Below are 12,703 nucleotides of genomic sequence, written 5' to 3' on the forward strand. Positions count from 1 at the left end.
TTATGAAGTAATGTCAGTGCTACACCAATGACATTCAATCAAAAAATTGTAAAATCGGATGATTTTTTTTCTTGAGCAATGGCGGATGAAGAAGAAGAAGAAGAAGAAGAAGAAGAAGAAGAAGAAGAAGAAGAAGAAGAAGAAGAAGAAGAAGAAGAAGAAGAAGAAAGCAGGGGCGGACCAAGAAGAAGAAGAAAAGAGCAGCACGAAGAAGAGAAGACGAAGAGATAGGAAGAACAAAAATGGAGAAAACGGCGCTGAAGAGGATTTTTTTTTTCCAGATTTTTGTATTTTAGGGTTTATAGTGGTTGGGTCAAAGTGTTAAAAATAAAACTTTGGGGCAAAGTATTAAAAGTAAAGTTTAGGATCCAAGTGTTAAAAATAAAACTTAAGGGTAAAGTATTAAAAATAAAACAGAGGGCCAAAGTGTCAAAAATAAAACTATTGGGCAAGCTCAAAGCCCCTTAATCACTAATCAAATTTAGTCACCTCTACTCAATAATTAAAACTTAAATCACCTTCCTTCAATTTTAAAACTAAAAGATCACCTATAATTAAATGCCACGTGATAGTAGATGTAAAATGAAGGTAGCGTTATAATCTTTAAATTATCCTGTTTTATTAACTAAAAATCAATCTTTTTAAACATAATGCATATATGAACAACTAAATTAATTCTTGAAATTCATTTTATGTATAAAAATTGCATGCTCACAAATTCATAAATTACAAAAATAATTTTCAATTTATGTTCTTTGCCGAGTTGTAATTTGATATCATACTTTATCATGTTAGTTTATAGAAATCATGCGCCCTTATGGTATTTTCTAATTTTCCTACCAAACTTATTTCCTCATAAATATTTTTTTTATAAAAAAATAAAAGCTATCCAATTATATGACAAACAAACTTTCAAAATATGATTAACCTGCAATTACATTAAATTAATTATGTATTTAAAAAAAGTGAGACAAATTAACTTATTTGATTAAACTTATGCTTTATTTTTAAATTTTGAGTTAAGCCCGGGCCTCCGGCAACTAGTTTACCAAAATATGGAAGTACAGATTTTGTATTTTTTTGGGTGTAAATTTTGTTATTTTTAGCCCTTTTTATTGGTGGGAAATTCGCAGGGATGTCCTTATTTTGGAGTGGTCTTTAATTTTTTGCCCTCAAATTGGTGGTTTTTAATTTTGCCCTTCGTCTAATACCATGAAATTTAGGGTTCGAACTCCGGCTAAGCACTTAAACTCGCCACCAATTTGAGTACAATTTCTAATCACATGAAAAAGCTAGAACCAGAGTTGAATTTTGTAGCTATTTCAAGTATCTATGCCTTTTGGATTGTGGAGATGTTTAGGCCATGAGAAAACTCTCTGTATATGATCAGAGCAAAGTCATTAATCCAGTTAGACTTTTAACTCGAATATTAACAAATCTTGGCCTTGCATATACCTTTTAAGCAAAGTAACTTGGGGCTTTTAAATTAAGGGTGACAAATAGGTTTTAAAATTGAGTTGGGGTAACTCTAGTTTTTTTAATTTATTAGGGGTGATAAACTTTGGATTAGTGATTAGGGAGTTTTGACTTGCCCCAAAGTTATATTTTTAACACTTTGACCCCAAGCTTTGTTTTTTACACTTTGCCCCCAAGTTTTATTTTTAACACTTTGACCCAACCCATATAACCCTACAGAGCAAAAAAAAAAACGCGCCAATTTTTCTGTTTTCCTACGCCGTTTCCACCATTTTTGGCTCTTCTTTTTTGCTTCGTTTCTTCTTCTTCTTGCTACTTCTTCTTGCTTCTTCTTCTTATTCTGCTGCTCGTTTCTTCTTCTTCTTCTTCTTCTTCTTCTTCTTCTTCTTCTTCTTCTTCTTCTTCGTCTGCCATTGTTGCTCAAGAAAGAAAAAACCAAGACCACCTGATTTTGCAATTTTTTGACTGGATTTCATTTGTGTAGCACTGAGAATTACTTCATAACTCATTCCATTATTCTGCTTTCTTCTTCTTCGTCCGCCATTGTTGCTCAAGAATGAAAAAAATGTGACCACCCGATTTTGCAAATTTTTGACTGAATTTTGTTAGTGTAGCACTGGCAATTACTTCATAAGTGTTTTTCGCTCATTTGGTAAGTACAACAATGTTGTTTTATTTCAATTTTTCACCTGGGTATAAATCTAGTGATTTTCCAACAACTTACAATAGCTGTTGTAGTTGTTGCAACATATAATGTGGTTGTTGCAACTTCTACAACAGATTATGAAGTTGTTGTAATTCTTAAATAAATAACACACCCAACAATGAGTGAGTTGTTGTAACAGGTATTCCAACATTTGTTGCAACAACTCAACGATCTGTTGGAGTCAGCTTCAGTTTTTGTCTGAAACAGAACCCAAAAAACTGAAGCTGCTTCCAATAGATTATTGACTTGCTGCAACAAGTTGTATAGTTGTTGCAACAGGTGTTCCACTTGTTGCAATAACTCAACTATCTGTTGGAGTCAGCTTCGATTTTATGCAAACAGAACCAAAGCTAAAGCTGTTTCCAACAGATTATTGACTTGCTGCAACAAGTTGTATAGTTTTTGCAACAGGTGTTCCACTTGTTGCAATAACTAAACTATCTGTTGGAGTCAGCTTCAGTTTTTGTCTGAACCGAACCCAGCGAAGCTCCTTCCTACGGTTATTGACTTTTTACTGCAACAAGTTGTATAGTTGTTGCAACAAATGTTCCACTTGTTGCAACAACTCGACTATCATTGTTGGAGTCGACTTCCGATTTTGTACGAAACGAACCCCAAAAAAGCTGAAGGCACTTCTGGGCAATTATTGACTTACTGCCGACAAGTGTACGTAACAAATAATACACTTGTTGCAACAACTCGATAATCTGTTGGAACAAGCTATTTATATTTATTCATTTTGTTATAGATTGGTATGTACTCTCATGACCAATTTTTTGTTAAATAAAATATCTTCAGGTACCTCGAACACTACTAATGGGGGACTCAATAACAATAGGGGTTGATTGCCATGGTGAATGAATCGAGAAGAACAATCGATATATTTAGCGATTGAAGGGTAGTGACACGTTAGAGACGATAGCGATAACTGTCCAAAGAGATGTTATGTTCGATGATTTTGTGAACCTAATCATAACCTATTGCGAATTAACTTGTGAACTAAAAGATCTTGCCATCACTTACATGCACAGCTCTTTTGAAAATCAGAGGGTCTTGCCATTTAAGATAAATGATCAGGTTCATTTGCGTGCTTATTTGAATGATGTAGCTAGGCCCATTTTAAGGGTATACGTTGTTGGAAGCTCGGTAGAGAACCACAATTTATCTCAAGACCAACAAGATGTGTTAAATGATGAATTAGATGGGGTGGATGTGGATATCCCAGATAATGAAAGTGAGGGCGACCGATTCCTATACCCGAAGTTGCGAGCAATACGGTGGGCACTACACAATCAATACGGTCTAGCCATGTTCAAGATGATGAAACGAGGTTTTTATAAAGGAATGTCGTTCAAGAATAAGGCAAGCGCTAATCAACTTCGTTGAAACTTGCTTGCTTGAAGAAAGATTTTAGAATCAAGAAGGTGATTAATTCGTGTACTGTGTATTGCTTCAGATATGTACATCCGGAGTGCAAGTGGTAGGTGGGGGCATGAAGCTTTAAGTTACGACGCATTTTGTATCGAACCCACATAAAAAAAGCATCACACATGTGGTTCTGAGCACATTACGAGCCATAATCCACATGCTACTGTGAAAGTTATTGGTGAATACTTCAAAGATAAGTTTTCTTACGGTAAAGGCCCATCTACAAAAGATATGAGTGAATCAATCCGTACAGATTTGGGTTGTAAGGTAAGTTATTGGACGGTCTGGAAGGGCATGGAGATTGCAAAGGCTTTGACAAGGGGGACACATGAGCACGGGTATGCGGTGCTTGATGCGTACGGATTATATGCTTCGTTACGCAAATCCGGAAGTAAGACGGCATTGAAGGTTGATGAAAAAGGGAAGTTCAAGTACTTTTTTGTAGCCTATAAGGCTTGGATACTTGGTTTTGCGCGAATGAAAAAAAAGTCATAGCTGTCGATGGGAGATTAGCCGGGAGCAAGTACGAAGGAGTGTTGTTGTCGGCGGTCGCACAAGATGCGGAGAATCATATTTTTCCGGTGGCATTTTGTGTAGTGGACAAGGAGTGTGATGCTTCGTACAAATATTTTTTGAACAAATGAAAAGCTATATAGAGGATACCCACGAGTTGTGCATAATTTGCGATAGACATCCAGTATCGAAAAGGCGGTTTCAATTATCTTCCCTACATGTCATTATGGTTTTTGCATGAGGCATCTAGGGGAAAATCTGAGAACCACCTTTCACAATGGGGCGGTCGTATCTTAATTTTATAAAGCAGCAAAAGCGTACAATATTGATGTCTTCAATGACCATTTCAATCAAATCGAGAGATTTGGTTCTGAAATAGCCGAACATCTTGAACGTGCTGGATTCCACAGATGGAGCAGGGCATTCTGCCCCGGAAATAGGTATTTGGACATTTCTGTTTCCAACAAGTAACATATTTGTTGCAACTAATAGGTAAATTGTTGCGGCAGATATTGTACTTGTGATTTTTGACACAGCTGAGCCTCAGCCACATGTTCCAACACTAATATGTTTGTTTTGTCAGGTATAATTTTATGACGACAAACACTGCTGAGTCGGTGAACTCAATGTTCAATGTTGAAAGAGAATTTCCCATTACTGCTCTATTTGATTCCATAAATAGGAGGTTTACTGAGAAATTTCATGAGAGGCGTATGGAGTTCATCGACTTACCAATCATCTTTGTTCCCTTAATGGAAAAAAATATCAAAATTTGTCAACTTGGGTAATAAGTTGTTGGCCCATCAAATTGTCAACTATAAGTTCTGCTTCATCGGCCACGGTTCAGCTGCAACAATCGATCTGCAAAGAAGATCTTGTGCTTGTAGAGTTTTTTACCTGGAAGCAGTGTTTCGAGTCCAATATGGTGAAGACTTTGAAAGGCAGATTTATGACTACTCATCTCCATATTACAGGGTGGAGAATTACATAATTGCATCACGTGAGGAAATGAATCCGTGCCTTCGAAGAATCTTGGGAAGTTCCTATGGAGATTTTAGAGAGAGAAATACCTCCTCCACATGTTGATCCGAGCAAACCGGGAAGAAGACGGACAAAGAGGAGGCGTGGAATCGAGGAATCATTTGCAACTAGGAAAAATAAATGCTCCATATGCAAAACAATTGGCCATAAAAAAACTACATGCCCAAACCGAATTGTTCCATAGTTGTTAAATTTGCAATGTCTTGTAATAATAATAACTATTGTTTGTGTTTGTGAAATTGGATTTTATGACATTTTTATGTTGTTTGTTAGTAAAATTGGTTTAAATGATATGTTGATCTTGCTCAAATCACCAATGTATGCTCTGTGGTTTTGCAATTTCTGAACAGTTTCCACCAAGTAAAAATTATGTTGCAACAGCTGTGTAACTTGTTGGAATTTTGCCAAACAGTAATCGGACTTGTTGTAGCAACTAACTTAACTTGATTTTCCAACAAGTGACATGACTTGTTACAGTAAGTTCCTATAGTGTTTTGAGTTTTTACAACAAATGGAATGAGTTGTTGCAGAAACTCCTTAACTTGTTCAACAGCTATGTTACCCTAATGTAAGACGGATCATGTACTTTTGTTGTTACTTGAGGTTATCTGTGCTAACATGACAGTTATGCAATTGCTTTGCAACAAATTATGTACTTGTTGCAACAGGTTATGCAAGCTATCGCAACAGATTGTACAATTGCGACAGCAGATTATGTACTTGTTGCACGGGTTGTAGAATTGCTACGATAGATTATGCAATTCTTTGTGATTATTATATGATGACGGCATCATGAAATTCCGCAACAACTAGGATATTAGACACATATGTTTAGTGATTAATAGAGGGAACCAATGATATTTAGTGTTAAACAAAGGGATTCAATGATAATTAGTGATCAATATATTTATCTACTAACATCCTTAATGGATTAGACGGTAATTTCATTGATTTGATAGGAAATTCTAAGCGTATACTTCCCGAATCGCGCGATCGTTGGAGTAATTTGATAAGAACTACTTGATTCACCCATATTTAGGTGTAAACAAAGAAAACCAATGATATTTTTTATTTACTATATGTTCCTAACCAATTCGATGGTATTCTGAGTCAGGACATATGATTAACTAAGCGTATACTTCCCAAATCGAGCGATCGTTGGAGAAATTTGATGAGAACTACTTGATTCGCCCATATTTAGATGTAAACAAAGAAAACCAATGATATTTATTGTTTACTATATGTTCCTAACCAATTTGATGGTATTCTGAGTCAGGATGTATGATCAACAAAGCGTATACTTCCCAAATCGAGCGATCGTTGGAGTAATTTGATGAGAACTACTTGATTCACCCATATTTAGGTGTAAACAAAGAAAACAAATGATATTTATTGTTTACTATATGTTCCTAACCAATTTGATAGTATTCTGAGTCAGGATGTATGATCAACAAAACGTATACTTCCCAAATCGAGCGATCGTTGGTGTAATTTGATGAGAACTACTTGATTCACCCATATTTAGGTGTAAACAAAGAAAACCAATGATATTTATTGTTTACTAAATGTTCCTAATCAATTTGATAGTATTCTGAGTCGCATATGATCAACTAAGCGTATACTTCCCAAATCGAGCGATCGTTGGAGAAATTTGGTGAGAACTACTTGATTCGCCCATATTTAGATGTAAACAAAGAAAACCAATGATATTTATTGTTTACTCTATGTAAGTTGTTTAAACAAGTTACTCATCCATTGGAACAGATAATGCACTTGTTGCAACATATTATCAACTTGTTGCAACAACTAACTCATCTGTTGCAATAGATTACAAACTTGTTGCAACATATATGTCAGTTGTTGCAATTTCTTCAACAACTGAAAGATTTGTTGCAACAACTGACTCATCTATTACAATAGATCAGAAACTTGTTGCAACAGATTATTAACTTGTTGCAACTTCTAAAACAACAGTTAGATTTATCGTAACAACTAACCCATATGTTGCAACAACTGAACCATCTGTTGCAACAGATTTACATCTTGTTGAAACAACTGACTCATCTATTGCAACAGATTACAAACTTGTTGCCACAGATGGGTTAGTTGTTGCAACTTCTTCAACAGCAGTTAGATTTATCACAACAACTGACCCATATGTTGCAACAACTGAACCATCTGTTGCAACAGATTATCAACTTGTTGCAACAACTTACTCATCCGTTGCAACATATTACAAACTTGTTGCAATAGATGGGTCAGTTGTTGCAACTTCTTCGACAGCTGTTAGATTTTGTGACTTATTTAAAACTACTGAAACTACTGAACATAATGTATTGAACACAACTTAAATAATGAACACCTAATATATATTTAACAAAATGTCTTAGAAAAGTACTGAACACCTAATATATACTTAAATTACATAATGTCATAAAAAAAACTCCTAATATATACTTAAATTGTTCAACAGGCCACATTTTGGCTCCAAAAAACACAAAATCAATAAACAGTTTATTAACCCATCTTAGGGCTCCAAAACCTTTTCAATGACACCTAATGCCCATCTCTATTGCATCCTTCCTACAGAGTTTTAGCTGATTAGACTTTCGGATTTGTCACAAATAATGCTTGCATAAAAAGCCTCCATAAAAGCAATTGACCACGAACCACATGCCTTACTAGTGACATTGCGGGGGAGATTTTGTAGCCTATGGAATTCCCATGATTCATTGAGTAACTTTGTAGGCAAGTGTGCGAACATGCCACTCTGTTGCAATAACTTGGGCCACAATTCCGTTACCGGCTCCATGAAACAAAAGAAATCAGATTCTTCGTAGAGGGAACATTGCGGCTATACACATTTACCACTCCCTCTTCAATCATGAACTCGAGAATGACAAAATGTGTAATATTAATATTCATCAATCGTTAAAACCCTGTTGCGCCAAATTACCTCGACCACTCCCGGTAGGGTCTAACACCCCTACAATAATCGACCATATCATCATCCACTAATTCAAAGAAGTCTAACCTTCGTAGGCATGTCATTCGGAACTCGTACTCTCTTTTTTCAATTCTCGCGTACCTCTTGGACATGTTGTTGTAAAAGTTGAGGTCTAGGATTATCGTCAAAGGAATCATAGTACTCGGGAATTGATTTGCCTCATACGCATTGTGCTTTTCAGTATTTCATCTACATACTAAAGTAAAAGTAGTAAAACGATTTAGTTACTACGTCGCAAATGCATTCAATGATTATCTACTTGTTGCAATAACTAGTTACTTGCTAGACTTCAACAAAATAAAGGAATTATTGCAATGACTAGTTAACTTGTTGCAACAGATTATCTACTTGTTGCAATAACATACTGAATTAGATAGATATATACAAGTGTTGAAACTTACCCAATTCTCCCACCAAATTTCCATGCTTGTCAAAGCCTTGAAGTCTGTTGTTCCAAATTCATGCATTGAGTACATGGTTTTCCCACTCTTTTCGGACTTGATTGCAGTCTCAACCTTTTTCTTTCTTTGGGCATGTACAGGCTTGAAAATGTCCACCTTCTTTAGCACTTTCACTACTACAAAAAATAGGATTTAGCGACGGATGAATTCTGTAGCTAAACAAAGAAAATATGTCGCTAATCCTGTTTAACGACGGATTAACGACACATATCTGTTAGCTACGAGCAATATAGCGATGAATTAGCAACGAAGTTCGTAGCTAAATCCAATTTTTTTAGTAGTGTTTTGGCCCAACATCAAGAAGAGGAGTTCAATTGACTTAGTGGGAGTAGCAACAGATTTTCTTGACCTAACAGATGCAAGTGCCTTGGCAATTGCTTTGCCCCTCCTCCGAACATGAATGTGCTATAAGGTGAGGAAGATTCTTTGATCGATTGATACCCCTCTTGGATATCAACCTGCTAGATAGAAGTTGTTTGGGTTTTAAAGCCCGCACCAATTCTTCCACCTTTCTAATCAAATTATTCATTTTGTCATGGCAAGTGGTGCACTCATAAGCACATGAGGGCACCTTAGAGGTACCGGCACCAACATCAGCAAATCTTCTACCACTCAATCCACTACCACTAAAATTACCACCAAATCCGAAAAAATCACTAAATCCAGCAACTGGAGTAAATCCACCAATATTAGCATCATCATCTCTTAATTTTTCCCCAGCAATACTTGCTGGGACATCATCACCAACACCACCACCACCACCAATAACATCAACAGGCTGAACTGTTATAGCCCGTATTTTGCACGTCTGGATATTTCAAAGTCGTCGTGAAAAGTTAAGGGCGAGACCATTTTCAAAAATTATTTTAATGCACAAGTGGTTATGAATGTTGCTTATGAACATTACTAGTATGGAAATATTAGGAAAGGCCAAGGGTAAAAAAGAGGAATTTGTAAAATGGCCAATGGAAATAATGTGGAAGGCTAGGGCGAAATGGTAATATTGAGGAAAGTCGAGGGGCAAAATGAGAATTTTACCTAAGGTTCATGAATGTTCCAAAAGGGCCATATTGGCCATGCAAAAAAAAAAAAAAAAAAAAAAAAAAAAGAAAAAGAATGAAAAATGGTGACAAATTAGTCATCTTTATGACTAATATAAGAAATTTCTGTAAAAGGGGCATGTGTCTCTCACACATTTGGAGGATATATATATATATATATATATATATATATATATATATATATATCATTTTATTCAAGAGAGTTGGAGAAGGAGAAAACAAAAGAAAGAAAGAAAGAGCAAAAAAAAAAAATATAAGGACTCATTCCTACAAGGCATGGAAAAAAAATTGGGTCCATGAAATCTTGTTCCAAAATTTATTTCTTCATGTATTCCTACTAATTTGAAGGTCCTCTTCAACATGGTATAGTTGTTCGGCAAGAATCTCTCTCTTTATTGCAAGTGGACAACTTAGCCAAGTTGAGGAATTGAGAGAAGAAAAGGTTAAAATTCAATCTTCTTTTATGTATTATGGATGCTTGTGAATGTTGTCGTTGGGGAAATGAATAAAAATCATGAAAATAATGTGGTTGTGTGAATGTGGCCGTGTAAAGAATATGGTCGTGTATATGTATAGTGGTGAGAACAATGGTTCAACAATTTTATTTATGTTTTAGTTGTTGTTGTTATGGATTTTATATTGGAAATGGAAGTTTGATGATTTTTTTTTTGGTTGATGTTGTGAATGTTTGGTGTTGGCCGTGTATATGGCATGTAGTCGTCGTGGGTGTGTTGTGTTGTATGGAGATAATGGATTAATGTTATGAGTATTTTGGTTGTGTGTGTATAGAAATAGATGAAAATCCATGAAAATATGCATGATGTGGTTGTGGCCGAATAAGGGGCTGTTTTGGTAGCTATGGTAAATTGATTTTGTTTGATATTCTAGTTGTTGTTAATGTGGATTCTATGATGAAAATGATGGTTTGGTAGCTTGAAATGAAGTTGAAATCATTTGTGGATTACGGAAGAAGTTAATAAAATTAGAATGCATTTTGAATTGATTATTGAACTCGAACATAGATGTTGGTATTGTTGTTGGTTGTTTGGCCAAGTTGAATTCAAAATATTGATAATTGGCCGAGTTGTATTCGGGGATTGTATATTTACGGGGGAGATGCTAAATTTCGGCGTAACATAAGTGGATTTACTTGAGAAATTAAGACAAGTGTTGATTCAAGATTAAATTCTAAAGGCTTATAATCAATGTTTGGTATTCGGGACCAATCGTAGATTTTGAAGCATTTGGGACTTGAATTTAGGCTTAAGAGCGAGAAAAGGTATGTAAGGCTTCCACCCTTTCTTTCTCTTGGCATGTCCTAGATGTGATAGGTTATGATTGGAACCCGGAGATGATTCTACTCTTAGAAGTCCGAGCTTAAATTTGGTCCTTTTTCATTCAATGGAATTGAATTAGACACTTTATGTTTTGTTTAAAAATAACTTAAACATCTTTAACTTTCACAAATGGGACCAAACTACTTTAAGACCTTCACATGGTGGTTCCATAAAGCTTAACGTCCGTAATTTCCGTACGCCACCTCGACGTGATCCGAGGTGGGCCCACAATTCCCGAGACCTAACCGTATTGCTCTATTTGGCCGATTTTCGTACAATAATTAAGGGTAAACTTTTGGCTATCATTAGGAGTTTGTTATGATTCGTATGTATTCTCTTCGGTATAAGTATCCGGAAATTCGATACAAGTGTTTTGCTTTGACTATTCGATATAAATATTCCGATATAAGTATTTTGATATAAAAATCACGTAAGTATTTTGATACAAGTGTTCGACACAAGTATATGATCCAAGTATTTTGATATGAATATTTTGATATATGTAACCCGATATGAGTACCCGCTTACGAGTATTACGATATAAGTATTGTGATGTAGAGTTCGATATAAGTATTCGACATTAGCATTACGACATGAATATTCCGATATAAGTATTCTCGTAAAAGTATTTTGATGCGGATATGTAATCCGATATAAGGATCTCCGATGTGAGTAATGCATGAATAATTTGCTACGAACATTCTCGATAGGAATATCTTCTGTAACTGCGATGTTTTTGGATGTGGACTTAATAAGTGAAAAGGATTGTTCTATTGAGTCTTCGGATGTTGGTAAGTGTGTGTGTGCTTATTCGGTCCGGATACGTGTGCATATGGTTTCGGATTTTGGTATGCGTGTGCGTATGGTTTCTCACGACTCGCTCGTGCATGTTCCGAGTATGTCTCCTTTCACCGAGTCCCGGCCGGACATGTTCTCGTGCGCATTCCACCGCATTGTTCACCGAGATATATGATGATGGCGCCATCCGGGCCGATCCCTCTACCGAGTCCCTTATTGAAGCGGCCGGACACGTTATCCACCGAGTCCCCACCTCCGGCGTCGGGACACGTTACATGCATACATGACGGTTGATGTTGGCATATATGATTATATTCACCGAGTCCCTCACTCGAGGGTCGGACACGTTACGCACATGTGACATATTCACCGAGTCCCTCGCTCGAGGGCCGGACACGTTATTTGTACATGTGATGTATTCATGGATCGGGCCGCACGTTCCGTTAAAGAATACACGGTATGATGTTCTACGAGTATGCATGCACGGGTCCGTTATACGCATATGTGATACATGATATTGGCATACGCAACGATTCGTTTACCGCGTCCCCTCGCCTCAAGCGGCCGGATCCGTTATACAGTATATGTATACGATGACGTATTTATGCCGGTACGCACGTCCGTATATTGGAAAGTAAGTATTAAGGCACTGGATGACTTATCTATTTTACGTACTTTTCATAAATGTTTATGACATCGGTATACTTACATATGATACGTAGGATAAGTAAGTATTTTGGTGTGCAGGATATTGTACCCGATTCTGTACTTTTGTTAGGTTACGATTGTTTACATGTTCATGCAACACGTACCCGGTACATATTCGTGCGACCCACTGTGCTTCGGGGGGGGCACGTTTTCGTGCAGCACGGTAC

Source organism: Lycium ferocissimum, chromosome 8 (assembly GCF_029784015.1).
Source record: "Lycium ferocissimum isolate CSIRO_LF1 chromosome 8, AGI_CSIRO_Lferr_CH_V1, whole genome shotgun sequence".
NCBI classification, from domain to species: domain Eukaryota; kingdom Viridiplantae; phylum Streptophyta; class Magnoliopsida; order Solanales; family Solanaceae; genus Lycium; species Lycium ferocissimum.